Source organism: Acomys russatus, chromosome 15 (assembly GCF_903995435.1).
Source record: "Acomys russatus chromosome 15, mAcoRus1.1, whole genome shotgun sequence".
NCBI lineage: Eukaryota > Metazoa > Chordata > Mammalia > Rodentia > Muridae > Acomys > Acomys russatus.
The window spans coordinates 49,237,792-49,252,368 of NC_067151.1; the positions used below are offsets into that span (position 1 = coordinate 49,237,792).

The following is a 14,577-nucleotide window of genomic DNA, read 5'->3' on the forward strand; positions in this document are numbered from 1 at the left end:
AAAGATTTATTAGGGGTCTATTTTTCTGAACACCAGTTTCATTCTCAGACTTGTCAAAACTTCACTTCTTTGATCAATGTCAGATTTACTGCATAAGAATTCTTAAGAGGCTTAAGATTAGTACAGTTCTCCAGGGCGGTATTGTGATCAGGAAAAAAAAAAAATGTGGAAACTGTTTTCTAAGTATTTCACTCCAAATTCCTGTTCAGAGTATCACTGAGCTAATAACAATTAATGTTAATGAATCTCATATTTCCACAAAGATATATGTTCTATTGTCAGTATTTCAGTCAGTAATTAGTAAAGAAAATAAGAATTCATACATGGAATAGATGCAAGCAGTATAAATGGTAATATATTTGATTTGTTTATTTACTTACTCACTCAGTTTTTGGAACAAGATCTCACTATGCAGGCTTATGTGGCCAGGAACTTGCTATATGACCAGGATGCCCTTAGGCTAACAAAGATCTACTGGCCCCTGCCTCCTGACACATTGTATTAAAGGTGTTGATATCCATATTAGGTTTGTGATTCTTAAGACGATACCCACTAATGCTTTATTATTTCAAAGTACATTTATAAAACACTACTTAACAAATAAATACTATTCAATTCCAGGTTAACAGTTTAACTGGATCTCATTACATTTCAATTTTCTTCCAGTGTGTTGACGTGAAATATCAGTATAGAAACATTTTTTGAAGTGTTACTTTTACGTCAGTCATTAGTTTAGACCTGGTATTATTTAAAACTTGCCCCATACCCATAAAGAAGAATCACGGTTCTTCTCTCCACATTATCATGATGCTTCTTTCAATATATTTTCCCAAGCTTCCTCCAGACAAGTCTCATAATTTATTCTGTTTGTTTCCCATTTTTCTGGGCAGGAAAACACACTCTGCATTGCCCTCATTACTGGAATGGACAAGATTAATTGTGATCAAGTTTGAAAGTGCCAAACAGACTCGTAAACTGAATCAAGAACACATAACAAATATCATCCACCAACCAAGTAGGCTTCATCCCAAGCACTCAGGAGTGGTCCAATATATGGAAAGCCATCAATGTAATCCACCATATAAACAAACTGAAAGGGGAAAAAAAGCATATGATCGTCTCCTTAAATAACAAAAAACCATTTGACAAAATCCCAAACACATTTATGTTAAAAGTCTTGGAGAGATCAGGGATACAAGACTCATGCCTAAACATAGTAATGGCAATATATGTCAAGCCTATAGCCAACATCAAACTAAATGGAGAGGAACTTAAAACAACTCCACTGAAATCAGGGAGAGGACAAGACTGTCCAATCTCCTTGTACCTCTTCAATATAGTACTTGAAGTGCTAGCTGGATCAATAAGGCAACTAAAAGAGATCAAGGGGATACAAATTGAAAAGGAAGAAGTCAAAATATCACTATTCATGGATTATATGATAGTGTTCATAAGTGAGACAAAAAATTTTACCATGGAACTCATATAGCTAATAAACAAATTTAGCAAAGTGGCTGGATAAAAAAATCAACTCAAAAACAAAATCAGTAGCTCTCCTGTATACTAATGGCAAATGGGCTAAGAAAGAAATTAAGGAAACTATACCCTTCACAACAGCCACAACCAACATAAAGGATCTGGATGTAACTCTAACCAAGCAAGTGAAAGGCATGTATAAAAAAACTTCAAGTCTCTGAAGAAAGAAATTGAAAAAGATCTCAGAAGATGGAAATATCTTCCATGCTCATGGATTGGGAAAATCAACGTAGTAAAAATGGCCATTTTACCAAAAGGAACCTACAGATTCAATGCAATCCCTATGAAAATCCCTCCACAATTGCTTACAGACCTTGAAAGATCAAGTCTCAACGCCATATGGAGAAACAAACAAACCAAATTGTTAAAACAATCCTGTACAACAAAAGATCTTCTGGAGGAATCTCCATCCCTAATCTCAAACTGTACTATAGAGCAACAGTAATAAAAGCACCTTGTCCTGCCATAGAAATAGGCTGGATGACCTGGAAATAAACCTACATACCTGTGGACGCTTATTTTTTTTATTAATAAGCCAAATCCATACAATGAAAAAAGATAGCATCTTCAATAAATTGTGCTCGACTAACTGGATATCTACATGTAGAAAATACAAATTGATCCATATTTATCAACATTCACAAAGGTCCTGGTCAACCTTCTTGTCTTTGCCACATACGTCTAAAGTCTAGGCATATGGACTTTTCTTGAGGCCATTCAGGAGACAGCTCAAACCAGCTCAAATACACAGATAAAAATTGTTCTGTGTGTCAATACATTTCCTTTTATATTAGTTTATTTTGTGAGGTTTTTTTTTTTTTCCCCTGTATTCCAAGTTAAAGATTTGAAAGACCTAATTCAAGAGCACTGAATAGAGACAAGTACCCTTGTGAACTGTTTCGGTTTGAACGTTTTACTAAAAAAGCATACAAGGAAACTACCTTAGCACAGTGGAGGTTTACTTTGATGTTTTGGTTCCTATCTGAGTTAAAAAAAAAAAGTATATAATGAATTTTTTGTTGTTTTGTTTTGTATTTTGTTTCACTTAGGGTCACATGGGAAAGATCATTGTCCTGGTATGATTTCAGAATCCACTCTTTCCTCAGCAATATGTCCCCTTAATAATACGTTATCCATTTCACTCAAAGCATGCAGTGGATGTGGTAAGCGTGTTTTTATTTATATTCCATGTGTGGGGTGTGAAGCAAACGTGTGAGGGCATGTGATGCTTATCCACTGGGAACAGACTTGGGAGAGTCATGTGTTGTTTCTCTGCTAGAGGAGGAACTACCTCATGCAGGGGCATGGTCTTTGGCAGCTGACAAACATCTTGGTATGAGCCCAAAACCAGATGTTTGGTCTTTTGGATTTTTGTCTCACTTCAACCTCACTTGGTTGTGATTGCTTCACTTCAAGATGCTTATAGAGAGAAATGCTCCAGTGAATGCTTCAAGGTTCCAGGTTCTGGCTGCTGCTCTGTGTTCCAGCTGCTATGGTTACAGTCACTTTTACTGAATTTCTGGTTTGCTTTTTAATGGGTCTTAGGGAACCCTGAGGATGAAGAGCAGAATCACCCCAAGGAACTGAGTCTAAAAAAGGTCAACTTCTCCTGTTCCTCTTAACCTTCTTTCTCTACTATCTAAGGTAGGTGGGTTAGAAGGAAAGTAGAGTCACTAAAGAACCAAAGTATAAGGATCCAGAGGGTCCTAGAAACCTACAAATAGAACAATATGATAGGCAGATTTGGGCCAAGGGGTCCCGCTCAAACTAAGGCACCAGCCAAGGACAATACAGGTGGTAAACTTTAAACCCCTACCCAGATCTAGCCAATGGTCAGAACATTCTCCACAGTTGAGTGGAGAGTGGGATATGACTTTCTCACATACTCTGGTGCCTCACATTTGACCATGTCCCCTGGAGGGGGAGACCTGGTGGCACTCAGAGGAAGGACAGCAAGTTACCAAGAAGAGACTTGATACCCTATGAGCATATACAGGGGGAGGTAATCCCCCTCAGGAACAGCCATAGGGGAGGGGAATAAGGGGAAAATGGGAGGGAAGGAATAATGGGAGGATACAAGGGATGGGATAACCATTGAGATGTAACAAGAATAAATTAATTTAAAAAAAAAAGATCAAAGGCAACAAAAACACTATTGATGAATCATTTCCGTTGTGGTAATCTTGACTTCATTTGCCTTCTGGTCTGTCTAATTTCTACCTGCTCTTCACTCTCTGGTAGTGAATTACTTTCTGTAGGATACTCTTTTTTGGTTTATTGTCATTTTCTGCCCTTTCCTCTTGTTGAATATATAGACAGGTAAAATGGAGACCTAAATGGTTGTAGGTCTGGGTTTGGCTCAGGGCCTCTGTGATGCACAGATGTGGGGAACAATACTCACTCTGAGGTCTATCTGATAGAACAAAACACAACACCCTAGAGTGTAGCCTGTGTGGCACTATCAATGCATGTTGCCAAGAGCATTGGTAAATAGAAAGACACTAAAAAACTCTTTTAAAAATCATCTTATTTTTTTAAAATCTCATCTTATAGATTGACTGGAACAAAAGAAAACACTAGATTAGAGCCCAAAAATCTAGAACTATTATTTTATTATAAAAGTGATAGAGAAGAAAAACATAATGACAATATCAATAAAGAAGCAACTATCTAGGTATATTATGAATATTTAATTCTTATAACCAAGGGAAAGCAAATGGCAAAGATCTTTAGAATAAAAGAAACCAATAATGATTCACTGAAGTCTTTAAAGGGTTAATTTTAAATACTTTTAAATTTTATTTTGCTCTATTTATTTATTTATTTATTTTGTATGTGTGTCTTCCTCTGTCTGAATGTATGAGTATGTAAATGCCACATTGTGCATGTGAAAGTCTGAGGACAATTTTCAGGAGGTATCTACCTGCTTCTACCATGTAAGTTTTAAAAATAAATGTCATGTAGATAGGCACCGTGGTAAGTCCCTTCACCTGCTGAGCAATTTCACCTGCTCCTCTATGGTGACATTTTAATGTTTTACTTAACTCTTTGAGAATTTTTACAATGTATTTGATCATTGTACACCCTCCCTACTTGACTTGCCTTTCTCACTTAACCAACTTTGTTCTGTTCTGCTCAAATATTACTGATTGTGTGGCCTCCCACTGAAACATATGACTTGCCAGAGCACCAGTTTTACTCACCCAGCATCTAATAACTGTCCAAGGCTAGGGATGAGATAGTTATGCCCAACTCCCCCTCTCCATGCTGGGACTGGTCTTGTGCCTGCTGTTACAACAACTGTATATTCATATCTGCATCTGCCCTGCTGTATCTAGAAGACAATGTTTCTTTATAGTCATTCACTGCCACTATCTCATGCACCCTTTCTGGCCCCTTTTCCACAATGATTCCTGAACCTTGGGAAAGTGAGGTGTTGTATATATGTTCCATTTAGAGCTGAGCACTATGTAGAGTCTTTTATTTTCCCTACACATTGACCAGTTGAGTCTCTGTGTTAATCATTATCTACTAAAAATAGGAGCTTCTCTGATGAGGGTTGAGAGACGCATTTATCTATGGTTATGATAAGTCATTAGGAGTGAGTTTCACACTATTCCATTTAGCAAAACGATAGTAGTAGGTTCTTCCCTTAGAGCCTATGACCTGCCTAACCATAGGTTCTTGTGCTGATAATGTTACCAAGTATGGGTCTCATTTTGTAAAGCAGAACTTAAATCAAACCAGAGTGTGGTTGCTGGTTATCATGATGTTCAGATCACTATTGCCCCTGTGGACATAAAGTACTGTATATGTCATTAATTATATATTGTAGGGTTCATAGCTGGGTAAGATTAATGATTAATTTTTTTCCTTGTGTATGGATCATAGCATCATCTACCACTATGAAATAATTAGTAGGGATAAAGCCTCCAGGTCAGCATCAGCTTGATTTTACCATGTTCTATGACTCAAGCATGTGGCACATTCAGCAATAGAGTCTAAGCATCAAGTTTTATGGGGGTAAACAAGAGTAGCAACTGTTCACAGGGTCTAGGGAGCTCATTGGTCAACAACTTCAAAAGAAACAATCATTCCTGGCACTGAGTTTTTGATTTGCTGACCTGTGGTGTCAAGTAGGAGCATTTCACCTCATTATAGGACAACTGAACTTTAACCCTTTGTATGTATGTATATACATATAATATAAATTAGCTGTGTATATGTATGTGGGTGGGTTATGCACAGATGCCAATAGAATGTGTAACCCCCTTGGGGCTGGGGCTATAGGTAATCATGCATAACAAGTGTTTTTACCCACTGAACCATCTCTCCCACAAACTCAAATGGATATTTTAATTATAAAAAGAATCTATTGGCAAGTTTTATTGCTCTTTTTTTCCAAAGAACAAAGGATATTAAATTTTGAGATGCAACAAAAATTAAAGATTTTCTTTGACATTTTGTTTAAATGCTATGAAAAAGCAGAACTATTTATGTTTCTATTTTCCAAAATGAGAGAGATAAACAGAAAAAAACCTTACTATTCCTCTCCCTCTCTTCCAGTACTTTAAGAAATTATCACTACTGTGTTATATCTGGCTAATATTGGAGAATAAAGACCTGGGAGAAAGGCCAATGCTCTTCACACAACAAGCATAACATTGTTTGCCTTTTCTTTTCCTTTCCTAATCAATAAATTCCTCATTGTTCCATTTGTAAACATAAACAGTTTTATTATTCATGAGATGTTGATTTAGAATTCCTTTCTGCTTCATGTAAGTTTTCCTTCCAAGTTCCCTTTAGACTCATCAACAGTCACCAAATGAACTGTTAAATTTTAATAAAGGAGTAGCACCTGGGATTAATGTTACCCAAGCAGTTACTACACATTTTGTTGATATCCCATGATATTCTTCTAAATAAAAATATAGTCATAAAATCTCTCAGTACACACACACATAAAAATGGTTCCTTCCTACTTTATAAAAAATTGTCCTGTGTGTTATTTCTTTGCTTTAACTTCTTGAAACCTTGCCTAGTATTATATATTAATATTTCATTCTCAAATGTAACTTGTCAAAATAGAGATGTGTTGACCAGCAAAAGTCACGGTGTACAAAATTTTTCTGCTTCCCCCAAAAAAACATTGTTAACATAGTAGCCAATAAATAAAAGGAAAGGGCAGGAGGGAGCCTTTTGTGGTGAGAGAAATGCAGACGATGACAAAAGTTATAATACAAAGGAAAAACAAATCATCCTTAGAACTTTACCTTGAAACAGCTTTGCCTTTCAAAAAAGGAAAAATGTCCTGCTGACTCAGCTGCCTTTGAGAAGGGAGTAAATTGTAGGTGATTTCCGAAGTACTAAGCAAGCTCACTGGCAAATACATAGTATGTAGATAGACTAAATATGCTTGCTTATAAAAATTAGCCTAAGCTCAGAAAAATCACAAATTGCATACAAGTAAAAATCAAGTGGAGGGGATGGAGACAACTGTTAAGCATATCAGTCCTGATATTGTCCTGATACCCAAGAAAATGCACAGTCTGTGGTATTCCTGTTTTTACTGGTCCTTTTTGTCTTGCTATATGGAGGGAAAATTATGAATGAGCTCTAATTCTTGTTTAGTCATAGAATTGTTCAGTCAAGCAAGATGATAACGAATCTCTACAATGGGAAATTGATTGCAGGCTTTCAAAATCTCATTTTATTTATGTTTCAGAAATATGTAGATGTGTCAGGATTTCTTAGTTGAAAATTTTTTCTCTTTTCAATATTTTATCTCATGAAAAGCAGATGATGACTACAACTGAAATGCAAATCTATCTTGTCTTGATGTGACAGATATTGTCAGCCTGCAACAAAGATAAAAAGGAATAAGATTTCCTGAAGAGCCAGATCATTTAGTCAGTAATATGTTTTCAGTATAGAAGATAACCAGTCCCCTCCAGTTAAAAGTCCGCATATAAATTTTTGATCCTGGAAAAATGTAACCTTTTTTTTTTTTTTTTTTTTTTTACCAGAAGGCTCATTTTGTGTCTTATTTGTATGATACACAATGGAAAGCATGTGAGAATCATGAGAAATGGATTGTTTTACCTGATATCTAATCTTCAGAGAGGACCGAATCCTGAAGATGGCTGGTGCTACATAGCTTTTCAGTGGGTGCTCAACTCAACAGGCTCATTGCAATAAAACCTTGAGTGGCTACAATGTGTTCCCATTTCTTATCCACAGATGGAACCATGCATGGTCCCTGCTACATGCTGAAGTTTGATTGATCTTTAACTTTTATAATAGTATTGAATGCAGTTTATGGTAGGGAACAAGTAAATATATGATTATTCACATATGGTTTTGCCTCATGATATATTTAACTGATTCAGGTGAGGGCAGCAATAGGCACGTGTGTAAAATCTTCAATAACTATTGAAATAAAACCTGATGGAATCTTTCATCAAACAATCTTAAGGCAGAAATTCATGTGGGAGAGGAAATGCTATGGAGTCCACTTCAGGTCACTTTTGAGCTGTCTGTAAGGAGCTGTTAGGAATCTCAAGTAAATAATGGCATCTTTGGAGTCAATGTCCAGAAGCAGGAAAACTTTTAGGTATGCTTCTGATATGGGGCCACCAGAGGGCCCATCCGGGAGCAGAGGCCATGGGACACTTCTGGAGGCCGGGGTAGTTGATAATTGTTGTGGAAACATCTCAAGGTGACTGGGCTTGCCCCTGTTCCCCACCTACCTGCTTGCTGTCCTTTCCCCAAAGCTACCACCACCCTGGCTCCACTCCCTCATGGCTGCCTGGATCCTCTTCTTGAGAGCCTGTCAATATTCTCCATCACAAGCATATAGACTGAATTCCATGGCCGTGATAAACTGCCACGTGTGGCCACTGGAGAACTAGTCCTACAATGAGTCCTATTCTCCTGACCCTCTTGAATAAGGGCTGGGGTGGAGATGGGAACTAAGACATGCTGCACCCTTGACCATGTTCCTCTCATCAGCAAATGGGCACATGTCCCCCAGACAGCTGCTGCTTGAGCCTCATTGGCAACCGCGTACTTTTGTGGGCAGCTCCTGGAGCAGAGTCCTCACTCCTGGATTACCACCACGGCACTCATCACAGGCTGCACCAATGCTGCCGGCCTTGTGGTGGTTGGCAACTTCCAGATGGACAATGCTAGGCCTCTACACTACACCAGAGCTGGTGTGGCCTTCCCCGCTGAGGTGTTCTTCGTGTGCCTGCACTGTGCTCTTTTCTACCACGGGGCCATCACTTCTCTGGACTTGGCTACGGCCTACCTGGGAAGTGTGCTGACTGCCATTACCTTCACCATCCTAGTCCTTATCTTCTTCATCCACGAGAGTTCTCAGCTACAGCCTGGGGCTGCCCTGTGTGAATGGCTGTTTGTCCTCGACCTATGGCACCTTCAGCTATGAGATTGGGGCAATCTCCTTAAACACAATAGGAGTTGCACTGCAGCTTGCCCCCTGGCGGGGCCTCTAAGTCCTCTGGAAGCAGCAGCATCTCTGTGTACCTCAGCTGTGCTCCTGAGAGTACCACCATGATCTGAGGGCTGGAGGATGACTGGCCCAGCCTCCGAAGCACTGGTACCTTTTATCTTCTTCTTCTTTTTTTTTTTGTAATATATTTTATTATTATTTTTTTAGTTTTTTATTAATTTATCCTTGTTACATCTCAATGTTTATCTCATTCCCTTGTGTCCTCCCATTCTTCCCTCCCTCCCATTTTCCCCTTATTCTCCTCCCCTATGACTGGTCCTGAGGGGGATTACCTCCCCCTGTATATGCTCATAGGGTATCAAGTCTCTTCTTGGTAACCTGCTATCCTTTGAGTGCCACCAGGTCTCCCCCTCCAGGGGACATGGTCAAATATGAGGCACCAGAGTACGTGAGAAAGTCATATCCCACTCTCCACTCAACTGTGGAGAATGTTCTGACCATTGGCTAGATCTGGGTAGGGGTTTAAAGTTTACTGCCTGTATTGTCCTTGGCTGGTGCCTTAGTTTGAGTGGGACCCCTGGGCCCAAATCTGCCTATCATAATGTTCTACTTGTAGGTTTCTAGGACCCTCTGGATCCTTCTACTTTGCTATTCTCCCATGCTTCTCTCATCTAGAGTCCCAATAGGATGTCCTCCCCTCTGTTTTGTATCGTTGGGATTTAGGCTTCCTCACTCCTCAAGAAGTGGCCATTCAACACTCACCCTTGCCATAGACAAGCAGGGCCCTCAGTTACATGTCCTGTTCCCCAATACTAGAGTAGTATTTTGTGCAAATGGTCACCTGTCCTCACTTACCCAGCCAGCCCTTCAGGTGCCAGAGCCAGACCAGTGGGACTTCTTGCTGCTGGGATTGGAGGGTGGGGCAGCAGGGGCCTATAAGTCTGAATGGCAGGAGGAGCATGCCTTAGGCTACGGGAAGGCTCACCCAGCAGCACTTGGGTTCTGCACTCTGCCCCTCATCTCCTTTAGGGCAAATAACACAGCAGAACCACATGAGTATTTTAAAAATATCTATGAAAATAATTCTAATTTCAAAAACAGAAGTCTAGAGACAGGGCATGCTAGGTATGGGTATATTGGTTGAAGTCACAGGAATAGTTAGAGCACTATCTGATATGAAAGGTGAGGAGGGAAGAGAACCATTGGACACTAACACCACAGCACACAGTAGAAGATGATACTCCAATAGAGACCAAAAAGGATGAGCAAATGAAATAAAATGGGAATTTTAAAAAGCATTACTTTCAAGCAAGCCAAGTGCTGCCGAGACACTCACCAGAAGCTTTCTTGCTTCTGGTGAATAAAAGTTTGTTCCAAAGCACAAGAATTAGGATGGGAATCTGACTGTGTTGAAGTGAAAGCTGAAAGAAAAAAAAAGAAAGAAAGAAAAGAAACTGTGGAAGAATACATCCTTATACCCTTATAGGGAGCTTGACTCTTATGATAATTGGATGCTCTTGACCTGAAATCAGTCATTAAAGGTATTCCCAGCACCCTGGGCTCACTTCTGGTCTTCATAACAATCAGTGAACAACTGTGCATTGCTTTCCGCAGTGCTTACAACTGGAGATATTTTCCAGGGGACTCTAGACATTGGAAGTTGTATAAACTGGTGAAAAGGGTCAAGAAATCTAAATCAGTCCTATAAATAGAAGTATCGGTTTGGGCCGTCCCAGACTTGATCACCATGGGTAAATCAAGGAGAATATTTCATCATTTATATCTCATGGCTATCGGTGTGCATTTGCAGTTCCCTACTGGGAGCTGTGGAAATTCAGAAGAGGGGCAGGTGCCAGGCAGCACTTAGTCCCTGCCGCCTGAGTAAATGAGGAAAGAAATGCAAACCTTACAACATGGAGGCTTTCATGTGTACAAATTGGCAGTTGAAGAACGGACGTTAACTAAACAATTCAGCTTCTGAATGGCCTTCTCGCCTACAGATGCAGGGACTAGAGAAAGAGCTTGTACTTGAATTCCAACTCTGCCAACGTCATCTCACTTCTCTTCCCCACCTTCAACTGCCTTCCCAAGTAAGCAAAATGTAGTCACTGCTCATTTGGTCTGCTGGGTGGCGCCAGATCATCACATAAGTGTAAGAGCCCAGCAGCATGAATCATTTGCAACATTTGAAATATGTAGCTAAACACCCTCCCTGCCCCCTACCCCGACACACACAAACTGCACAGTCATGTTTATTACTTTTGCTATATATTTTAAATTTCTCTAACAAGTAAAAATGCTAGAAAAAAAAAGTGGTTAAAGAAATATTTCAGATATAAATGTGCTGAAGAATGGTTTTCTCCCACTAATGCTAAAATATTTTTATGTGCAGCAATGCCTCAAACTAATGCTGTGGTTGCTTGCCAGGTAAAGAGGCTGACTTGGGTACAACAGTGATTGCAAAAGCTGTATATAAGCCCCTCTCTGGGCAGGTGGGTCCAACAGAAGTGTCAGCCACTAGGGTGCTCCTACCTCTCGCTGGGTGCTGTATTGATGTCTGTGGCCCGTGTTACCAGGGAGGGCATGAGGACATCTGGGGTCTGTGCAGCTGACTATTAATGTCCGTGAGCTGTACTGTTGCCAAGGGCCATGTGGATGTCCGTGGTCTGTGTTGCTGCTGCCTGAAGCCATGTTGGCCTCCATGAACTGGGATGCCACTGAATACTGATGTGAGTGGCCTGCTCTGCCACCTGAGGCCATGGTGATATCTGTGGACTGCCTGCAAGGGCTCTGTTCAGGTCCATGGTCTTCAGAAACAGTGTAGAAGACCAAGGAGGCGATTTTTGCAATGATACAGATAACTGCAGACTCACAGTTAAGAGAGAGGGACATGGAAGGCTTCTGTGACAACTACTCCCACTCCAAATCCAGCAAAAGAAAGTAACAGCTTAGACAGGAAGCCACCAAAGAGAGCACTTAAGTGTTATGGGGATGCTGAAGTATGGCTCTCCACAATTGATGGCTTCTGCCAGGAGTGTGAAGGGGAAGGATTCAGTTCTATTTTAAGGGGCAGGCCACTGAGAGTTTGACCACACTCCACTGAGAATATAGATAACACAAACTGGACTTTTAACATTATTTTTATTTTTACTTTCTTTGTGTGTGTGTGTGTGTGTGTGTGTGTGTGTGTGTGTGTGTGGCAGAGAAGTCACAAGGGTGGGGGACAGAGCAGACATGAAAGTATGGGGAAAGTACCAGGAAGTGAGTAGATCAGGGTTCACAATATGAAATTACCAGAGAACCAACAAAAAATGCTATGTTGGAAAAAGAATGTATATAAAACATTATACTTACTGATGTAGTCATTACTGAGCTAGTCATGCCCTGTTGTGGCAGCAGCTTGTTTAGGACCTCTGTTGTAGCCCCTACACCATCTCCTCCAGGGTCTCAAAGTCTACCTTTGGCCAGTTCATTGTACGTAGACAACTATCGACTGCAAATTCATAGGGAGGCATTGATTTTACAGAGTCAAGCTGCCGTGTCCCTTAGAAACCATCCTCCCTCTGGGTCCTGTAATTGCAACATCATATTGGAGCAATTGCTACTTTGTTGACTGGACTGTCATAATATCTTGATGCTCTGAATGAATCTGTAAGGGAGGGGTTCTGTTGTTAATTCAACTTCATTGCACTATTCTCCCATAACAACAGAGTTCACAGTGGTTGTGAGGTTATTAAAAGAAATAATATATTTTTCAGACTTCTTTGCATTTATTTCTGGAATGTGACTTAGTTGTTGCCCCCCCCAAAAAAAAAATGTATGTGAGAGTGATGAATGCAATTTCTGGCTCATTAGTTTCATAAGAAAACTGCTCTCTCATCATTTTTTGATCATACAAGTAAAGACATTTCCTAGGGAATCATGAATTGTATTAAGCTACTGTGTTTGAGACCCACTTTTAAAGAGTAATGGCTTGTTCTTTTGCTAAACTAGTACTGACATTAATAGACCAGCGAATTCCATCTCCTGTGTTTGAATTTTTAACACAGTCAGCATGGAGCTCTAGTTGCTTAACGGCCAGGAACAACTCTAGTACAGGAATTTCCACTCTATGACAAGCCAGCTAGACCGGCTATTCTCACAGCACTGGTGACTTTGACATACAACAAATTGTCTTTCCACTTCTAACAGAGTCTAACTTTAGTACAAGGCTAAGAACACAGTAGATGTCCATAAGCAGGAACAGAAAATGATGGTAATTTCTAAAATTAGGGTATACTGATAAGTTTCCTTACCTGTTTGTGCAGAAAGAGAGCCATGGAATTTAAGCTTTATTAAAAAAAAGAAAGCCTCTCCAAATAGCTATGTAGAACATCAGGCTTGAAAACAGAGCACTTTGCCAAGGCTTAATCTGGCTTTAGCATTTTGACCTGTCAGATAATGCAGCAGTTCATTACAGCAGCAGTGAATAATATTGACATTACTAATCTATTGACATCTGAACTCTGCTTTAACATTAAATGTCATAAAATTGAATGAATGGAGAAACATCTTAAGACTCAATGCAAAAGAAAGAGAAAGAACATTTTAAGACTAATTTGTCAAATGAAAGGTGGTAAGAAACTCAACTTTATTATCCTGTTTATTATCCTCAGACGCTGTATATAAGAGCCCCGAATCTTCCTGTTGCATCATGTGAGGCTGTGTTTGGGAAAATAATGGCAGACAAGACACTGATCTCATTGAAGGATCATCGTTCTGTAAAGGCCATCATTGCTGGAGAAAATTCACTGCCATACTTTGTTCACAGTAACTTCAGCTACAGTTGTAGGATTTGCCTGCCAGGTCTAGGTACCTAGGTGTAAGAAGGCTCAAAAGTGATTATTTTTATCTCAACTTAGTAAGAACAGCAAAATGACTAATGAAAGAAAGATTTCAAGCAATAGTTGTTTAACCTAATGTATCCTCCAGAAATACAAGTAGCGCCTTCACAGTAGTATTTGGTGCATTGTCATTAAGAAATCATAGCCAGTAATAGAAAGTGTCTATCAGGACTGAGTAAGTCTCATAGAACAGAATCCTGAAATAGATGGATTTCGTCTGCTGTTCCCCATGCTTTATAGTGAGACATTTTCTGCTTTATTCTCCTTTAAAAGGCATTTCATAAATTTACATTCCCTAGTTCTTGAAAATCAAGTAAGACAGGGTTAAATGTAGGTGTACACTTTTGGGAGGCATAAACAAGCTTATGTGCCTGTTTTCATTCTAGCTTAAGCTGTCCAGTTGGAAGCTAAAGGATTTGCTTTTATCCCTACTTCTCCAGCCACACCTATAAAACAAACGGTTTAGAGTTGAGATAAGGCATTGCATTTTAATAAAGAATTTGCTTTTGTCTTGACATTCTTAAGAATCTAAAATGTTGACTTAGTATATTTGAGAGTCATTGGGGAAGATTGTAAATGAAGGCCCATGTATGATATATGACTCTTTATAGTTTATAAAACATACCGTAAATTGAAAAGGAATAATGGCAATTCACTTACTAAATAAGTGAACCTTCAAAACAGCAG

The 14,577-nt window shown here is 39.5% G+C and overlaps 1 pseudogene; it reads left to right on the forward strand.

Moving 5' to 3' along the window:
- Window positions 1-8,336: 8,336 nt before the first annotated feature.
- On the forward strand, window positions 8,337-9,117 carry LOC127199033 (transmembrane protein 150A-like; annotated as a pseudogene).
- Window positions 9,118-14,577: the final 5,460 nt, after the last annotated feature.